The 17,397-nt window shown below is 47.9% G+C and overlaps 1 protein-coding gene across 2 annotated transcripts in view; it reads right to left on the bottom strand.

Annotated features, from left to right (window-relative positions):
• Positions 1-17,397, bottom strand: part of DPYD (dihydropyrimidine dehydrogenase) — a 387,253-nt gene that overhangs the window by 365,754 nt on the left and 4,102 nt on the right. The window lies entirely within an intron of this gene.

Below are 17,397 nucleotides of genomic sequence, written 5' to 3'. Positions count from 1 at the left end.
GGAAGGAGTAAGAGAAAAACAAAAATGACTCCTCCTGTCCAGGAGAGCTCCCGTAAGTTGAACAGCTGACTTCTCATCCACAACAGCAGCAGTCAGGAAGTAGTGAGGTGAGATTATCCAAGTGGTAAAAGGAAAAAACTGTCAGCCAAGAATCCTAGACTCAAGGCAGAAGAACAAAGAAGAAACAGACTTGAGCCCTGGCCACGCAGCTCAGTTGGTTTGAGTGACGTCCAGATAGGCCAAGGTTGTGAGTTCGATCCCCAGTCAGGGTACACACAAGAATCAACCAATGAATGCATAAATAGGTGGAACATCAAATTGATCTCTCTCTCTCTCTCTCTCTCCTTCCCTCCCTCTCCCTCCCCTCTCCCTTCCTCTGTCTCTGTAAAAAATGGATTTAAAAAAATTTTTAAAAAGGAATATACTTGAACAACACTGCACTATCTGAACCTAATAGAATGTATAGGACACTCGAGCTCAACAGCCACAGAATACACATTCCTCTCAAGTGTGCATGGAACAGTCTCTAAGGTAGATCATACAGAGGCCCCAAAACAAGCCTCAATGAAATAAAAGAATTAAAGTCAGACCAAGCAGTTCTCCAAACACAACGCGATGGAGTTAGAGATCAATAAAGGAAAGGAAGTTGGGGAATGTACAAACACCATGGCTGAATATGGTAAACGTTATGCTAGCTGAGAAAAGCCGGTTATAAAATACCACGTATGGGATGATTCCGTTGAAATAAAATGTCTAGAAAAGGCAAATCTGTGGAGGGAGAAAGTGGAGTGTGGTTGCCAGGGGCTGGGAGTTAGGGGAAAATGGGGAGTACCTGCTACGTGTAGGTGGTTTAGCCCTGGCCGGTGTGGCTCAGTGGTTGCCCGTCGTCCATGCACCAGGAGGTCACCAGTTCAATTCCTGGTCAGGGCGCATGCCTGGGTTGTGTGCTTGTTCCCCAGTAGAGTGCACACAGAAGGCAGCCAATCAGTGTTTCTCTCTCATCTATGTTTCTCTCTCTCCCTCTCCCTTCCTCTCTAAAATAAATAAAAACTTTTTTGTTTACAAAACAAAGGTAAGTGGTTTCTTCTGAGGTGATAAAAATTAACTGTGGTAACGGTAGCAAAACTCTATGAATACATTAAAAGCTTTTGAATTCTACACTTCATATGAGTAAATTGTGTGGTATGTAAATTATTTCTCAATAAAGCTGTTACCGAAAGCAATAATCGCTGAATTCTATTTCCAGTGGACTTCACTGTACACTGTATCCACTCTAGTAAACATCACTGGAGCTTACTTGATTAGCCCACCGTAGGTGACAATTATTTTTAGTAATTCCTACAGATAATAGACATGATATTTCTTCAAACTCTCTCTTTAGATGTCCATGTTTTCTGGATGACAAACATACAACAGAGCTAAGAGTTTTACATGGTTTATTCCTTATGGTAAAATAATGCCAATGCAACCGATTAATTAATAAGAGCCAACATTAAAAATGTAATCATATTTTATACAAGAAAGAAAACATTTTCTGAATATAAAATGAATGCAGGTGTTGTTTGTCTAGTTATTTAACTTTGACCCATTACTAATCTCATATTAATTCACACATACATAAAGAGATGACATTTTTCAAAGGTGGTTCTTGTAGCCCACATTTATAGAAAAGAAAAAAAAAGAAAGAAAGAAAAAATGTCTGGGTAACATGCAAGAAAGACAGCTGCATTTATTTTAGTTTTTATTTCCACAATTCCTATTGTGATAAATGATTATGCTTATCTATGTGGGCAGAGTAATGTAACTTTGGAGAAGAAACATTCTGAATACAATTTATCGGCTGCTTATCACAGTGACTTTTCTTCTGCGTAGCATAAGTAGAAAGCATAACATGAAATATTGGGTTAACCTTTTGCGAAAAGGCAGTGACTCGAATTCAATGGATCTTGGGTAAAAAGAAATTGAATTGCGGAGAACCGTTACCAAGGGTTTGACTTAATAATATCCCCAATGAAAAGTGATATAAAATAAAAACACAGGACGTGAGTGGTTGAGAGCTGTTAAAAACAATTTTCCAAAGCGAGACTTTTGAAAACTAAAAGTCAATATCATCCATAACTAAGCAGCTGGCGGGACGAGGCAGGAGAGTTCCAAATTACATTCTTCCGAAGAAAAGGCCAGCGCAGGGTCCCCACAGGGTCTCGGGGTCCCCTCGCTGGGTAACTCGGGCATTTTCAGAGGCCCGTTAACCCTTTCGGATTAAAGGCAAATTACTTACAGAGGGTGACTGTCTCCCATGCAAAGAATCTGGCTTTGCCAAATCCCTTTCAAGTAATGCAATAAAAAACAATGTACTGGGGGGGGGGGGGGGGGGGGCGGGGGGAGAAAGGATGCACTGGTGATTCTAGAAACAGAAGAACGGAATTTGAGAACATTTCACTCATTTTCTTTATCGGAGGAAATGACAGAATAGGACCCAAAGAGGTTTATGCAAGAGATCAAGGTTCCGTGCTGTTGCCCTCGTCTGTGCACAGCATTCCGGGAAGCGGTGCGATGTCGCAATACCGGGGCCAGAATTCTGCATCCGTGCGGCTCCCTCCCTAACACAGGGCAGGAGTGATGGGGGGGTGGGGGGGTGCCTGCAGCCACAGGCCTGGCTCACCCATAGAAGCAGAAGTCTGAGCCTGAAAGCACTGGAACCCCAGGATTCGAGAGCTTGGATCCCAGCTGCAGGAGGTCACCGGCTGGCCTGTCCTCTTTCAGAAAGAAGGGCTTTGATTCCAACACAATGCCCCACTGAGCTCCCTTCACCTTCCAAGGTACAAACCAGCGTTCCCTCGTCAATCCTGGTCGTTCCTCACTGGAATCCTGAGCCGAGAAAATGACCCCACCCCCCCCGCTGCCATTTTAGGTTTGCAAGCTGAACTTGACGAGTTACATTTCGTCTTATTTAAATGATCCCTCGTGTGTGCCTTTGGCGGCGAACATGGACTCCGCAGTCATCCGCTTTCCACAGCATCCAGGAAAGAGAAATAACAAATAAGAGCATGCTTTTCCCATGGTCCGGTAACGGGGCCTCAGTCCCTCCGTTCCGGTAAAACACGGTGTCATTATGCCCGTTTCCCCCAGTGAACGCTCCCAGCTCCAGGGAAGCAGCAAGCCCACCGCGCGCTGCGTCTGGTCAGTCGTCGTGGCTTCGTTCGGACGACAATCTCACAGGCGTGGATCGATGGGGAACCGAATCCTGAACGGTCTCTTCCTTCCCGGCCCCGGTCTCGGCAATGACCCCAGCCTTTGCCACGGGTACACCGTCAGCCAGAGCGTGGGGGGAACTTAAGGAATCGGAGCCGTTCACCGAGGCACCGCTGCCTCCCGGACCAGCTCATCCATCACTGAGGCGGCCAGCCTCCCGCTGGGGTGGCGGCAGCAAAGGAAAGAATTGTGCACCCCGCGCCGGCACCTGCGTTCCACACAACCTCCAAGTCTCACACCTTGGAAAGCCAGGCTAAGCAGTCCTGGTAAGAGACCCACATGCTCCGCTGTGTGTGTTTGGTTTTGTTTTTGTTTTGTTTTGCAATGCACATATCCATTCTTGGCCCAGGCTCAGGTTTCTATACCCTTGGGCTGAATTACCTTTCCAAGCAGTTTAGCTTCCTCTTATTTTCCTGGTACGAGCTCTATACAAAGGCCAATTTCCCCTTTATCCACAAAGACTACCTCATTGCAGTCAATCAGTAATCGATGAAGGAGGAAGTCTCTGACAATCCGAAGTCCTGCAACTTGCTTCTTATGAAATATTCACCAAGTACTCTGCCTAGTGTTGGAAATTGAATTTGGGCTCAGATCTTAGCTCTGCCATTTTTTTCTGGTTTATATGAACTCTCAATCTCTCTACTTCAACTATAACGTGGCGATTAGTAATAGTACCTACCTCATAGGGTTGTTTGGGGGATTAAATGAGATGGTACAGAAAACTGTCTGGAATGGGGCATGTAGGATGTGCTGACTACATGTTATCACTTAGTATGTGATGGGAATATAGTTTACACTCCATTCATGCCCCTGCATTGCCAATTCTGAGTATCTACATACAGGGATATTTAAGGAAAAAAAAGTGAAGGCAGCAGGTGAAAAGGTAGCTGTAAATAGGAATGAAAAAGAGAGCTGGAACCCGGGTGACACCAAATCACTGGTCCCGGAACTCGTCTTTGTCCTAAGCCAGCCGTGGGCAAACTACGGCCCGTGGGCCGGATCCGGCCCGTTCGGCTGTTCTATCCGGCCCGCGGAGCCGAAAGAGCGGAGGGTTCTCTTGCTCTCCCCTCCGCTCCTTTACTTTGAATGTATATTAGTTCACACAAACACTCCATCCATGCTTTTGTTCCGGCCCTCCGGTCCAGTTGAAGAACCCATGGTGGCCCTCGAGTCAAAAAGTTTGCCCACCCCTGTTGCCCAGTTTCAAAGGCGAACTGCCGGAAAAGGCGGTTTCCTCCTCACCAATTAATACGCCGCCCGGAGGGACCAGGAAATCCAAATGCAGCTTTTAACATCCACCACACACACGCAGCGGCGTGCACCTCGTCTTACGGACACACAACCGTAGAGAGCCCGTGGAATTCTGGCCCCAACACATTCAGGCGGATTCCCATTCCACTCCCTTCCCCGGAACGACAGGCCGGCGCCTACGTGATGGACGCCTAAAACATCAAAAGCTCATCAAGTGGAAATGAAGGGAGCCCTGAGAATGCCTGGGAGTCAGATTCATTTCCACCGCACACACAGTTAACACAGATGAAACCGTGCGTGCCCCTTAGATATCCCGCTCGCCACGTCCCTCTCCTCTCCAGCACACGAAGGCCCGCCTCAGGGAGCTGTGGCCCGGCTTCGCGGGGCCAGGACTCTGCTCACCTGGGGGACACGCACCACACACGGGGCACCCAAGTGTGTCCCCCCGTTTCTCGTTTATGGAGTCTGTGCACAACCCCACGTGCATACCCCTGCTCACATCGCTACCAGTGTCTAGGCTGCAGCCACCTTATGTCCGCTTACTTGCTAACTTTCCTTTAAGTCCTAACTCGGGACCATTTCCTCTAAGAACTAAGCAGAGATGTCCCTCCCTGTACGCAGACTGTCCCCATGAACTTGGGCAGCTCCCAGGGCCCCTGTCACTCACTGACACGGCAGATGGCACATCCCGTAGTGATGCGTGTCTATGCTCTCCTACGAAACTGGTCCGTGAACCCCTCAAAAGCAAAGGTATGATTTACACAGTCTCCTGTCCTCAAAGCGTTCTACTTCCCTAGGAAAAATAATCCAAAAAAAAAAAAAATTGTTACTAAGAAAAATTCCTTAGCAAGCAAGTTCCACCCGAGAGGAGGTCTTGAATGCTGGCCAAGCAGACCGATTTCTGTTTTCTTCTTCTTCACGCGCCTTCTCTGGCGGAGGACACAGCGTACCTGTCCCGGGGACAAACATCTGAAGCCATGTGATCATTAACCCCCTGCCTGGGAGGAGGCCCGGGCTGCCCCCCTTCCCTCCGCAGCGCCAGCTCCATGTGACCGCGGCAACGTCACGGGTTGCTCTCTCCACTCCCCAAATGTCCTCGGTCCCAAGTTTGGATTTCATTACACAACACAGACACCTCCAGCATATCCTCTCCGAGGCAGGGTCCCGCCACGGAAGATGGGGAGGAAGTGGACAGGGTGGATACAAATAAGGTCGTTCACTAGTAAGCGTGTTCGGGGAGTAACGCGGGCTCAGCCCGAAGGTGAACCTGGGAAGGGTTAGATTTGACGGATAAGTTTTTGTGTTTTGTTTTGTTTTTTTATTGCTTCTGTGGAAATATTTAAAATAACAAGGAAATCCTTTAGGGAATATTTTTAAGGGAATGTATTTGGTCACTTATAACAATGACAAGCTGGAGAGCCCACGGCAGGAGGACAGGAGTTCGGTCATGGTTTGTCCACAGTGGGGTAAGAGACACACCCATGAGAACGCAAATTGAAAGGGGTATTTACGCTTTAAATACCCTTAAATGTGATTGAAATACTCTTGCTATTAGGGACGTTTCTAAAAGAGAGAGAAATCAAATCTATACCTGAAATCAAATGTTTCTAAAAGAGAGAGAAATCAAATCTATTCCTTCTCTTAGAAAGCTATGATTTTGTGTATATTTTAAATAACGTAAAACTCATCTATTAACTACTATGTAAGCCACTTTTCTTCTCTTAATGGTGAAATCTTCTATTCTTTTTTTAGGGGGATTCTATTTTTTAAATATTTTTCCTTTCTGTTGAATTTATTGGGGTGACACCAGTTAACGAAATGATACAGGTTTCAGGCACATGATCCTACAGCCCTCCACCTGCTCACCGTGCTGTGTTCGCCGCAGCAGTATCTCGTATTCTCAGTGACTGCCCTGAGCACTGACAGAGGTCATCACCGTTTAAAAGGAATATTATCCCGTGGAAAGCATGCAGCACGAAGCCAGCTCGAGAGGCCGCCCTTCCCTACCACACGTGACCCAGCAATTCCACCTTCGGGGCGCAACGACCTCACTGCAGATGATTTCCCTGAAACCTCAAGTGAGACATCGAGAAACAAGCCTTTTACTCCTCTTGGGGCGTAACTCAACACTGCTGGGCCCAGACTGGTTTCCCACCAGTTTACCCCGCCCCCCCTCCCCGCGGCGATAACTCCCTCTGGTTGCCTGACGGCCCCTGCTCCTAGGTTTTGCTTCTGCCTTTGCTGCAGGTGGAAGTGGGTGCGGGCCGCAGGCTGGCGCAGGCGGTACGAGCTGCTTACCCCTGGAGGCCCGCACAGGCCTGTGGTCAGACAGCGCCCCTGGCCTCTCCGGACAGCTGAGCTGGGGGAGCCCTACCTGCCGGAGGGTGTGTGCGCCGATGCCCAGGCTCTGCTGGACCAGTTGGAGCAGAGAGTCTGAGCGCACAGTGGGACTGGAGATGACCATCTGCGCGTGCGTGCTCTCTCTCTCTCCCTCTCCCTCTCTCTCTCTCTCTCTCTCTCTGCAGGCCTGGAGCCTGAGGAACTGAGTCGAGGCTGCAGCGCTCTATGCCTACACGGCCAATGCCCAATGAAAGCCCTGGATGCTAGGGCTTGGCTCAGCCTCCCCAGCTGGCGACACGTCACGCAGTGTCACGCAGCGTCACCGGGGGAATCGAGCATGTCCCCTATCAGTCCATGGAGAGAGGACACGGGACCGGGTGCCCGGTTCCGCTGGGTTTTTGACCCAGGTGCCTTCTCTCCCTGTTGGGCCTAACCTAGTTCCCATCGCAACCACCTGCAACCCGGAGGAACAGCCCTGCGGTCTGTGACTGCTTCCAGCGCATCAATGGGCCTGCGAGGGTCACAGGAAAATGGAAGCGCATTGCCGGTCACTGCAGCCGCGGCGGACTGCGGGCAGGGATAGGAGCGCCGGCTTATGGTGACTCCCTCCCGCCCGCAGCTCCACGCTGTAAGGCACCTTGACAGGAAACAGTCACCAAAATGTCCCTCCACTCACGTCTATCTGCATGAAGCTCCAGCCAGGGAGCTGTATCTAGGGGGGTATTTGGGGGAGTCGCCTTAAAGGGAGGGGTGCACTCCTCTGCTCCCTTCTTTCCTCCTTTAGGGGCTCTAACTCCCACGTGAACTGTGAGAGGATGGGAGGGGACCCCAAATGGAAAGTCAGAACCCCGTGGACAAGAAAAGGGCTGCATGTCCTGTACCAGGAATCGCTGGCTCCTTCACACGACAAGAAATCAATTACTGTCTAGTTTCAGCCACCTTCATTCATTTTTTTAACAATATGCCTCGTGATCTGGTGCACGCGGTGCCCGAGCTGATTCTGGTGGCCAACCAGGTGTGGGGAGCACTGATGACAGGCCACAAGGGAACGTGCTCCGAGCCAGAGTGCATCTAAATGTCGACGTGAGAGCATTTGGCTTATGCACTTCAAAGACAAATGGGAAATCACATCAGCATAAGTTAGTATTTTTCTTGAAATCCATCAAGATGTCAAAAAATCCTAAACCAAAAATTACTCATTTCAAAAAATGATCAATGGAAATGTCGTGCCAGCACAGAAAAAAAGAAAGGAAGGAAGGAAGGAAGAAAAGATTCATTTTCATCTGCATTGACTGGCTGCTGACCGGTGCTCCCTTTGCACAGACGTGCGCTTTTCACAAGATGACACAAGGGTATGAGTAAAACTGTGCCCACCGTTCCTTTGTAAGCTGATGCTGGAGACTCCTCACCGCCATCCCCTGCCTGGAACCCTCTCCCTTCAACCTGCAGTGTGGAACCCCTCCGTCCAGGCAGCCGCAGATAACACACTCCGACTTCTCCGACCCACTATTCCCAACACCATTCTGTTCATGTCAAGGTTGGTCCTCAGCCTGGTGTGTATTTCAAACAAGACAACAGTTCAGCTCTTTCTCAAAATTTCCTAGTGCCTCTGATTTGAAAATAACACACAGACACATTCATCTAGAACAGGGGTGGGCAAACTTTTTGACTCGAGGGCCACAATGGGTTCTTAAACTGGACCGGAGGGCCGGAACAAAAGCATGGATGGAGTGTTGGTGTGAACTAATATAAATTCAAAGTAAAGGAGCGGAGGGGAGAGCAAGAGAACTGGATAGAACAGCCGGATCCGGCCCGCGGGCCGTAGTTTGCCCACGGCTGTTCTAGAAGTTCCTCCGCTGAATGACTGTTTACTAGGGGGGCTACTCCCGGGCACCTTTCTGAATGGTTTTCATCATCACGATACCATGAAGCCCTTAGTATTACCGCTGGTTTCCAGGGAAGGAAACAAACCTACCAGGAGGCTGAGTCACGTGTCCAGAAGGTGACAGAGATCCTAACCAGCTTGACGGGCTTCACACTCTCCACTGTCAGTCACGACTCTGTCCTTCCTCCTCCGGCAGCAGCAGCATTAGCTTCGTATTTATTTTAATGCCGGTGACAAAGTGAGGGCTGCTGGCCAGCCCATGTAAATAATGAAATCAGTTTTGCTTTGGGGCCGATGACAACGCAGACAAGACCTGGAGTCACACTTTAAAGGTTTGTCATCTCTCTCTTAGCCACAGGCTCTCACAAACTGCCTGGCACACCTTGGTTATCAGCTGTTGGTTGAGATGAAGAAAAAAGAGGCGATGCTTAGCATCGCTGATAAGGAAGCTCTAGGAGTCGATGACAATGAGTATTTGTTGGGAAGTACCACCGACTAAAGGTGCCTCTCATGTCAACGATGTGTGATTACCAGGGGAGAGGCAACGACCCAAATAAAAGTTGGGGTGTGGAACGAGCTCAGGAAAAGAGAGGGTTCCCTTCGTCCTGGCACTGCACTTGGACATCGGTGGCATCTTACAAATGACATATAGGCTGGAAAAAAATTTGACAGCGAAATAGAGCTGCTTCAAGCGCCTTTCAATTGTTGGATTTGAATTAAATCCAGACATCTTCTCTGAAAAGCTAAGATTTCTTTCCCTTAATTGTGAAGAAACCACAGATGCTCTGGTACCAAAAATAGAGTTCACAACTCAGAAATGTCAAGTAACACTACTTCCATTATAACAGAAATTACATACTTAACACTTTCGATTCATAAAAACATTCCACATGCATGATTAGATCATGGGTTTGAGTGAAACCCAGGCTTGTCTAAAATGTTCTGCTTATGTGCCTGCCTGTCCCACTACACGGGGAGCTTCCCGAGTACAATGACTGGCTAGGACTCACCTCGGGATATGCAGTACCTTGTCTAGAACAGGATGCAAAGGAAGCCTGCCCTGAACTGAACTGTACCTTCTCAGTGTCAGAGCCAGAGGGAGGTCCATTGACAGACAGACCTCATAAGGTGAAAGGACAAGTAAAAGGCCGTCAAGGTGAGGACCAAGTCTCCTGACTCCACTCCATCACCAATTCATTCAAAAACACCCCTCCAGCCCAGCTGGTGTGGGTCAGTGGTGGAGCATCGACCTATGAACCAGGAGTTCATGCACGGTTCGATTCCCAGTCGGGGCACATACCCAGGGTGCAGGTTTGATTCCCCAGTAGGGGGCGTGCAGGAGGCAGCCAATCAATGATTCTCTCTCATCACCGATGATTCTCTCTCTCTCTCCCTTCCTCTCTGAAATCAATAAAAAATATATTTTTATAAAAAAAATACTACTATAAATAAGTCCCAAATATTTTGAGTTATTCGTTATTTCAACTTGCCTCTGACCCTAATTCTGATTAGAAGCCATATATAAAAGCAGAAATCAGGAAATGGATGAGTAATGAGAGAGAGGCATAACAGGTCAGAAGTTCAGGGTCTCGGAGATGTGTTGGATAAAGCTAGATTTCTTTTATTTCCCCCAGAAAGATGGCATGATCCCTACATTTAAAAGAATCCTTGAAGCATTATGCGTGTTTCATTGCCATGGAGATACTCCGCATCTCGGGATGAGGAAATTATCGCCGTCACCTTCCACACAAAGCTCCTCACACTTCAGCTGTCACTGCAGAGTCACACGGAAAATAAATTTCAAGCAGTGGCATCGCTATGTAATGAGTAATAATTTCCCCAAATTAGTAGCATTCAGTGTCTAGGGAGATTTCTTTTATTATTTTATTCGTAGACTATTTTGTAAAAGGCGCATGCTAACCAGAGCCATTTCCCTCTGAAGACTTGTCTGAAATAGGGCACAGCCCGAGGAAGCAATCCGCTATTATGCTCCGTTTGGGGAGAAGCAACTGTAATAACTTCCAGGTGCTGGATAAAAGGCACTTCCTGGCGCTGGACGGGTCCCCATACTGTCCATCAGCCGTCCTGGCACTTGAATGTATTCGGAGGCACCAACATCTTTCTCAAGGATGACAGATATTAGTTATAATTAAGGTTATTGTGCTGTCAGGGAGGAGAGTCTGACTTAATGGAAGACTGATGGGGATTAACAAGGGTGCTGCGTAGTTACCTAGGAGGCTTGACTGTGGGCCACGTTCCTGCTAGTCACACCCTCGCTCCGATTGAGAGAGGCAATGGCCGGGAGGTGGCCACATGTCCTGTGCTTCCTATGAAGGATGGGCAGAACCTAAAGGGCTAGACACAATGTGTTCAACAATATAGCTCAGATTTCTTTTCTTTTTTAATCCTCAATGGGGGATGTTTTTTATTGATTTTAGAAAGAGGAAGGAGGGTTGGGAGGAGAGGGGGAGAGAGGGAGAGAAAGAGAGAGAGAGAGAGAAAGAGAGAGAGAGAGAGAGAGAGAGAGAGAGAGAGAGAGAGAGAGACAGACATCCTACTCGATCTCCTACTTGCCCTGACCAGGGATCAAACCCGCAACCTTTTTGGTGTTTGGGACGACTCTCAACCAACGGAGCCACCAGGCCGGGCTCAGATTTCTTTTGCCTTAAAGTCTGTTATATCAAACATATTTTATTGGAAAAAGTAAAAAAGGGTGTTAATTAAAATGAAATTCAATCCTCCTATAAATGCAGGACAATAAATAGCTCAAGTATTGTGAGTTACCCACTATGACATCTTACATGAAGCACTTGATCAATTTTAAATGCATATACGTGTACATGTCTCTCACAATGCACGTGTCAGTTCCAAAGCCGAGCTCCAGCTAAAGCCAGCCTTGTGAAACAGGCAGAGCACAGCAGTCTTGCAAAGCAACGCCTAACCCGGCGAGGCCGGGGCAATGTCCTTGCCTGTTGAATTAATCCTAGCCTGAACACAGCAACAAGTTTAGGAATAATGCTATCTTCCGTAAACCTGTCCTTAAAACATTTGTAGGCGTTATCTTAAAATTCGATGTCTTTTATTTTCTAAAATAAAATTCCTTGTCTTTTATTTTCAAACTACACAGGAGGAACCCAGAGATCCAAACAGATAGCCTTTAAAAACAAAACAAAACTGTACTTTTCCAAAACTGAAGGCAAACGGCCATAGAAAAAAAGAAAAATGACCAAAAATATGATGCTGGATAAATAAGATTTGGAGTCCTGCTAGTACAAATTGGAAAAAGATGGAGACAGATGGAGACTCGACAACGGTGTCGGGGACCCAGCTCCAACGGCAGGGGAGAGCCAGTGGCTAAGCCAGGGGTGGGCAAACTTTTTGACTCGAGGGCCACAATGGGTTCTTAAACTGGACCGGAGGGCCGGAACAAAAGCATGGATGGAGTGTTTGTGTGAACTCATATAAATTCAAAGTAAAGGAGCGGAGGGGAGAGCAAGAGAACCGGATAGAACAGCCGGATCTGGCCCGCGGGCCGTAGTTTGCCCACGGCTGGGCTAAGCCCTCTTCCCACCTCCACCTTCTTAGGGCTTAACCTCTGCAGGGAGGACGCTCTCACCTCACCACCCAGCAGTAACCAGCAACCACTAAGCATCGGGGACTCCCTCCCCGGTCTCCCCCCAACTCCCAACGAGTCATTCCGCAGCTCCTCCCGGGAAGAGCCATCGCTTTTCCTGAAAAGCCCCTCTTAATGAATTCACTGTTATCTTGAGCATCCATTACACTAAGAAAATGGCAACAACATTTTAACATGCCATTGTTAAACCATGGGACGGTTCAGAGATAGATTCAGAGATTATCTCCCAGGATTCCCCGGGCAGCCAGGTGATCATGCATTTCAGTGGCGATCCCTTAACAAGGATGGAAGGAACTCCAAGTCCCACGTCCATCAGCTGGTTTCCAGGGTGACCCAAGGCACGGGTGAGCTTGAGTAACGGCACGAAAGCTTGCATAACCAGTCAGCGAAACTCAATCTTCCCAGAAAAGCTGACGCAAAGGGCGCGTCAACAAGCCCAAAGGTTATATCCACCTAAACCAGGGTTGGGAACGTCCAGCCCGCGGGCCGAATAAGGCCCGAGAAATCCCTTGGTCCAGCCCCGCCAAAGCCTGCAGGGTGTTCAGTAAATGCCTGACCAAACAGAGCGGGCTAATTTTTAAGTTGATAATTTTGTATGGCCCACACGCACAGATGATGTTATATCGACCCAAATGGCCCTTGGCAGAGAAAAAGGTTCCCCACCCCTGATAAGCCATAGGTGTTCATGGAGGTACAGATTTTTTTTTTTTAAGTTACAAAACCAAATATTCACATAGGTTCCCGATGCATTTCATTTCCAGATTAACTGAGAGCTAGACAAATGGGTATCTTTGGAACATTGCAGTACAAATTAGAATTGTGGAATATATGCCGCTAAGCCTTTGCCGCTGTGGCCTAATGCATTCCAGACGGCCCGGGACGGAAGAGGCATCGGGGGAAGGCCGAGGCGAACAGAAGTCCATTGCAGACCACACCCTGTGGTGGCATCTGTGTTCATCGTCCGGTGTGAACTGTTACCTTGACCGTGGCTCATTCTTGCTCTCCTAGCCCAGTGGTCGGCAAACCGCAGCTCGCGAGCCACCTGCGGCTCTTTGGCCCCTTGAGGGTGGCTCTTCCACAAAATACCACGGCCTGGGCGAGTCTATGTTGAAGAAGTGGCGTTAGAAGAAGTTTAAGCTTAAAAAATGTGGCTCTCCAAAGAAATTTTAATTGTTGTCCTGTTGATATTTGGCTCTGTGGACTCATGAGTTTGCCGACCACTGGCCTAGCCCATCACAGCCCCGAATGCACGTTGGATGCCAAGGAAAAATGCCCTGCGTCAAGGAGCCCAGCGAAGCAGCGTTTTATAGCTCACGTCCAAATGGGAGGAATTAAAGGGAACAAATCGGGAAGGCAGAGACCCCCCGACCAGGGCAGGTCTCGCAGTCCACGCTGCCTTTTCTTCTTCCTGCTTTCTCCAGCAAGTATGGCATCGGTCCCGTTAGAGGTCAAAGGAGCCCGGCAAAGGGCAGGCCTGCTCAGTGACGCCATGATGAGAAAGGACTGGCGGTCCGTCGCCACCTCTGTCCACGGCCACCGCCTGGCCCAGGCTCCGGAGCCGCTCAGGAGGACTCCTGGGAGATGTGACGAGGAAACACCTTACGGAGGAAACTGAAGGCCCACAGTGGGAAAGGAGGTCACGTCTGAAGACCGCCCACTCCTATCCTGCTGGGAGTTCTCATTTTCCTGCCATGTATTTTGATGTCTGAATAAACAGCCACATAAACGGGGCTCATCTTCGGTTTTAATCTCGTTCACTGCTGACTTTGATCACACCGTTCCCACCCTTCTATGCCCTTGGCCTCCTCGTTCCTGAAGAGAGACAGCTCTGTAAGGCTGGACTGTGTTTTTGTGTGTGTGTGTTGTTTGTTTTTTAATATATTATATTGATTTTTTACAGAGAGGAAGGGGAAGGGATAGAAACATCGATGAGAGAGAAGCATCGATCAGCCGCCTCCTGCACACCTCCTACTGGGGATGTGCCCGCAACCAAGGTACATGCCCTTGACCAGAATCGAACCTGGGACCTTTCAGTCCACAGGCCAATGCTCTATCCACTGTGCCAAACCGGTTAGGGCTGGACCGTGTTTTTATGTATGTGTTTATTTATGTTTAAATAGGTTTTTATTGGTTTCGGAGAGAGTGTGAGGAAGGGAGAGAGAGAAATATCAGTGAGAGAGAACCATTGATCAGCTGCCTCCTGCTCGCCCCCCTCCTGGGACTGAGCCCACATGTGCCCAGACCTGGAACTGAACCAGCGACCTCTGGGTGCATGCGATGCTGCTCAAGCAACTGAGCCACACCTGGAGCCGTGGTTTTAAGTCAGGCAGCAGGGGCAGACACACTGCCAATGTGCAGAGCCACATCCCCCGCCTCCCCTTATCTCTAACCGTCCGGCCCTGGACTTACACCTGACCCATCTCAGCCAGGACAGCCCTCCCCCGCCTTCCCTGGAAGAAGACACCTGCATCCTTCCACTGCCCCTGAATTATCGGAGCCTGGAGTGAAGGAGTAGTTGGCATGGGCTTGTCTGCCCAGGGGTATCCCCATCTATATACTGGGGGGCCAGGTTCACCCAGCGCTCACCCCGACTCTGCGTTCCACTGCAGCGGATTGAGTCTCCTGGTGGTTCTGACTGGTTTGGGGACTAGATGGGGACCCGTGCTTTAGTGAGGATTATTTATCGGCATTCTCAATAACATTTAGGAGGGATATGGAATTGCCCTTTCCTGAAAAGAAATACCTACACAATTATTAAAAACAAACAAACAAAAAAAACCAACTCATTATGTTTTGGTACAAAATGGACTAAGCTTTGGTTTCTTTAAGCAAGCATATTAGCTTCAAATAAAGTTTTTCTAGACTTCTAAGCATACCTGCACACACTGTATTTGCTCATGAATAATTTTTTTTTTTATCTGGGCAGGGGAGGGAGTTGGAGATCAACGCATTTTGCACCAAGAAAAGGAACACCATGCTCGTTGGGAACTCCCATTTAGATAACAAACTTTGGGCACTAGCTTCTAATAATGTTATTTCTTTGAGAATTTCAGCTTTGGTTGCGTCTGTCCTCTGCCTCGATCATAGTAATTAAAGTGACAGCCTGTGTCCCTACCTCCCAGGTGCTTGGAAATTGATATTATGAGTGCTTATGAGTGTCCCCTGGAGGCACTGCTCACTGGGCCACTCTGAAGAAAAATCTCTTCATCAATAATGAAGCCCCGAGGGCCACTTCTCAGGGGAACCACGCAAAATTACATGTCAACCCCAGGCCTGATTTATGCAGATGGCGCCCCGCCTCGCCCATGTTTTATTACCCACTACTCTCTGCAGAGCCTCCCCCAGCCCCCTGCACCTCCAGGTCTCTCCCAAAACGTCACCCTCCGGTGTTCAGCTACTGCAGGAAACAGTTAAAACTAAACCCCCAGGAGAGAGGGAGAAGTGACAGCCAGATAAGGGGTGGCCACACTCACACAAATAACCAGCAGAGCCAGTCCCGGCCTGAGCGGCTCGGTTGGTGGAGTGTCGTCCTTGCACTGAAAAGGTGCCCATTCGACTGGTTCTGCTCCTGCCCAGGGTACGTGCCCAGGGTTCGGGTTCGATCAGGGAATGTCTGGAAGGCGACCGGTGGGTGTTTCTCTTTCACATAGATGTTTCTCTCTCTCTGTTTCGTCTGTCTTCCTCTCTCTAAGCACGTCCTCGAGTGAGGATTTAAAAAAATAAATAAAACAATAGAGTCAGGATTTGAACCCAGGCCTGTTTTGATGCAATGCTTTTTGTAACCTGTGGAATAAAGCCCGATGCCGTGCAATACAAAATAACTTTCTACAAAAGTCGCGAGTTGCTAACATCAATAGATGTCTGTTCGGTCTAAGAGGAAAGCTATACGGTGAAGGAAGTGCAGATGTGTCGTACCTGCTGGTATAACATTTTAATTACAGAAGCTGTAAGTACCCTAAACCACAGGACAGGCATAATCCTATTAAGAGTTATCTCCTCGTGTGACTGGCTCCGGGATATCTGTGAACACCCACACGCTCCATGTCTGAGGCCAAGAACACCTCCTGCCTGGACACACAGGATTAAGAGCAAATGCAGTTCAGAAGGTAAACAAGTCACATTTGAAAATTAAAACCCCGATTATAGATAAATGTATAATCTTAGAATGCCGTATTAAATGTCTTTGAATTAAAACAGAGCATACATGCCGGAGGACTTTCCTTACAGTTTTAAGGACTAAAGGTTTGGGGCCCGTATTGGTCGCTGTGTCCATGCGGCTGAGAGGCAGAAAAATAAAATCTTACTTTTCAATCTCTTCTTCAGCCCACTCATGCCTGGGCCATATCTGCTCTCTGATTCTTTTTCATTATTATGTTATTAAATTTTTTCAGTCTCATTGTCTTTAATTTTAGGGTATCTAATTTTAAATGTAAGATTGTGCTAATTATGAGGGTTCTCCCAGAGACCAGCCTGTTTACCTTACTGGAACGTCTATTTTTCAGTTCTTGGGATCGTTTGCCAACTTATATCCAGATTTGGTAAAAATGCTGCATTCGAACAGTTAAGGAAGACAGGATTGCTAAAGGTCGTGCCATTGCCTCAGGATTTTAAATCTAGATCTTCTTGGAATTTTTAGTAATGCCTTACTGTAAATGTTCAGCTTTCCAAAACTGGCCTTTTCTTCTAAAATGTAAGAAAGGAGGCTACTGAATTCCAGCACATTTTTACAACTAAGCCATCAGTCAACACAACCGGCTATGATGAAGATGAAGCAGATCCAAGCTAAAAACCTCCCTAGTGATAGATTCATCTCTAGTCATTCATCTCCCGGCTTCTAACTAAACTACTACTAAACCCAGTCATCTGAATTCATATATAGGTGGTAGAATTTTTTAACTGGATTGAAATACATATCTGACCATGCTTAACTATAGAAATGTGAAGTCCCTTAAAGCAACACCAATACCTGCCCCTGGAGTGAAACAACTCTCCGGGTCACACCATCAGAGACATTTCTACCGCCCAGCTGAACTCC

Source organism: Plecotus auritus, assembly GCF_963455305.1.
Source record: "Plecotus auritus genome assembly, chromosome: 12".
Lineage (NCBI taxonomy): Eukaryota > Metazoa > Chordata > Mammalia > Chiroptera > Vespertilionidae > Plecotus > Plecotus auritus.
This window is presented reverse-complemented; position numbering and strand designations above follow the sequence as displayed.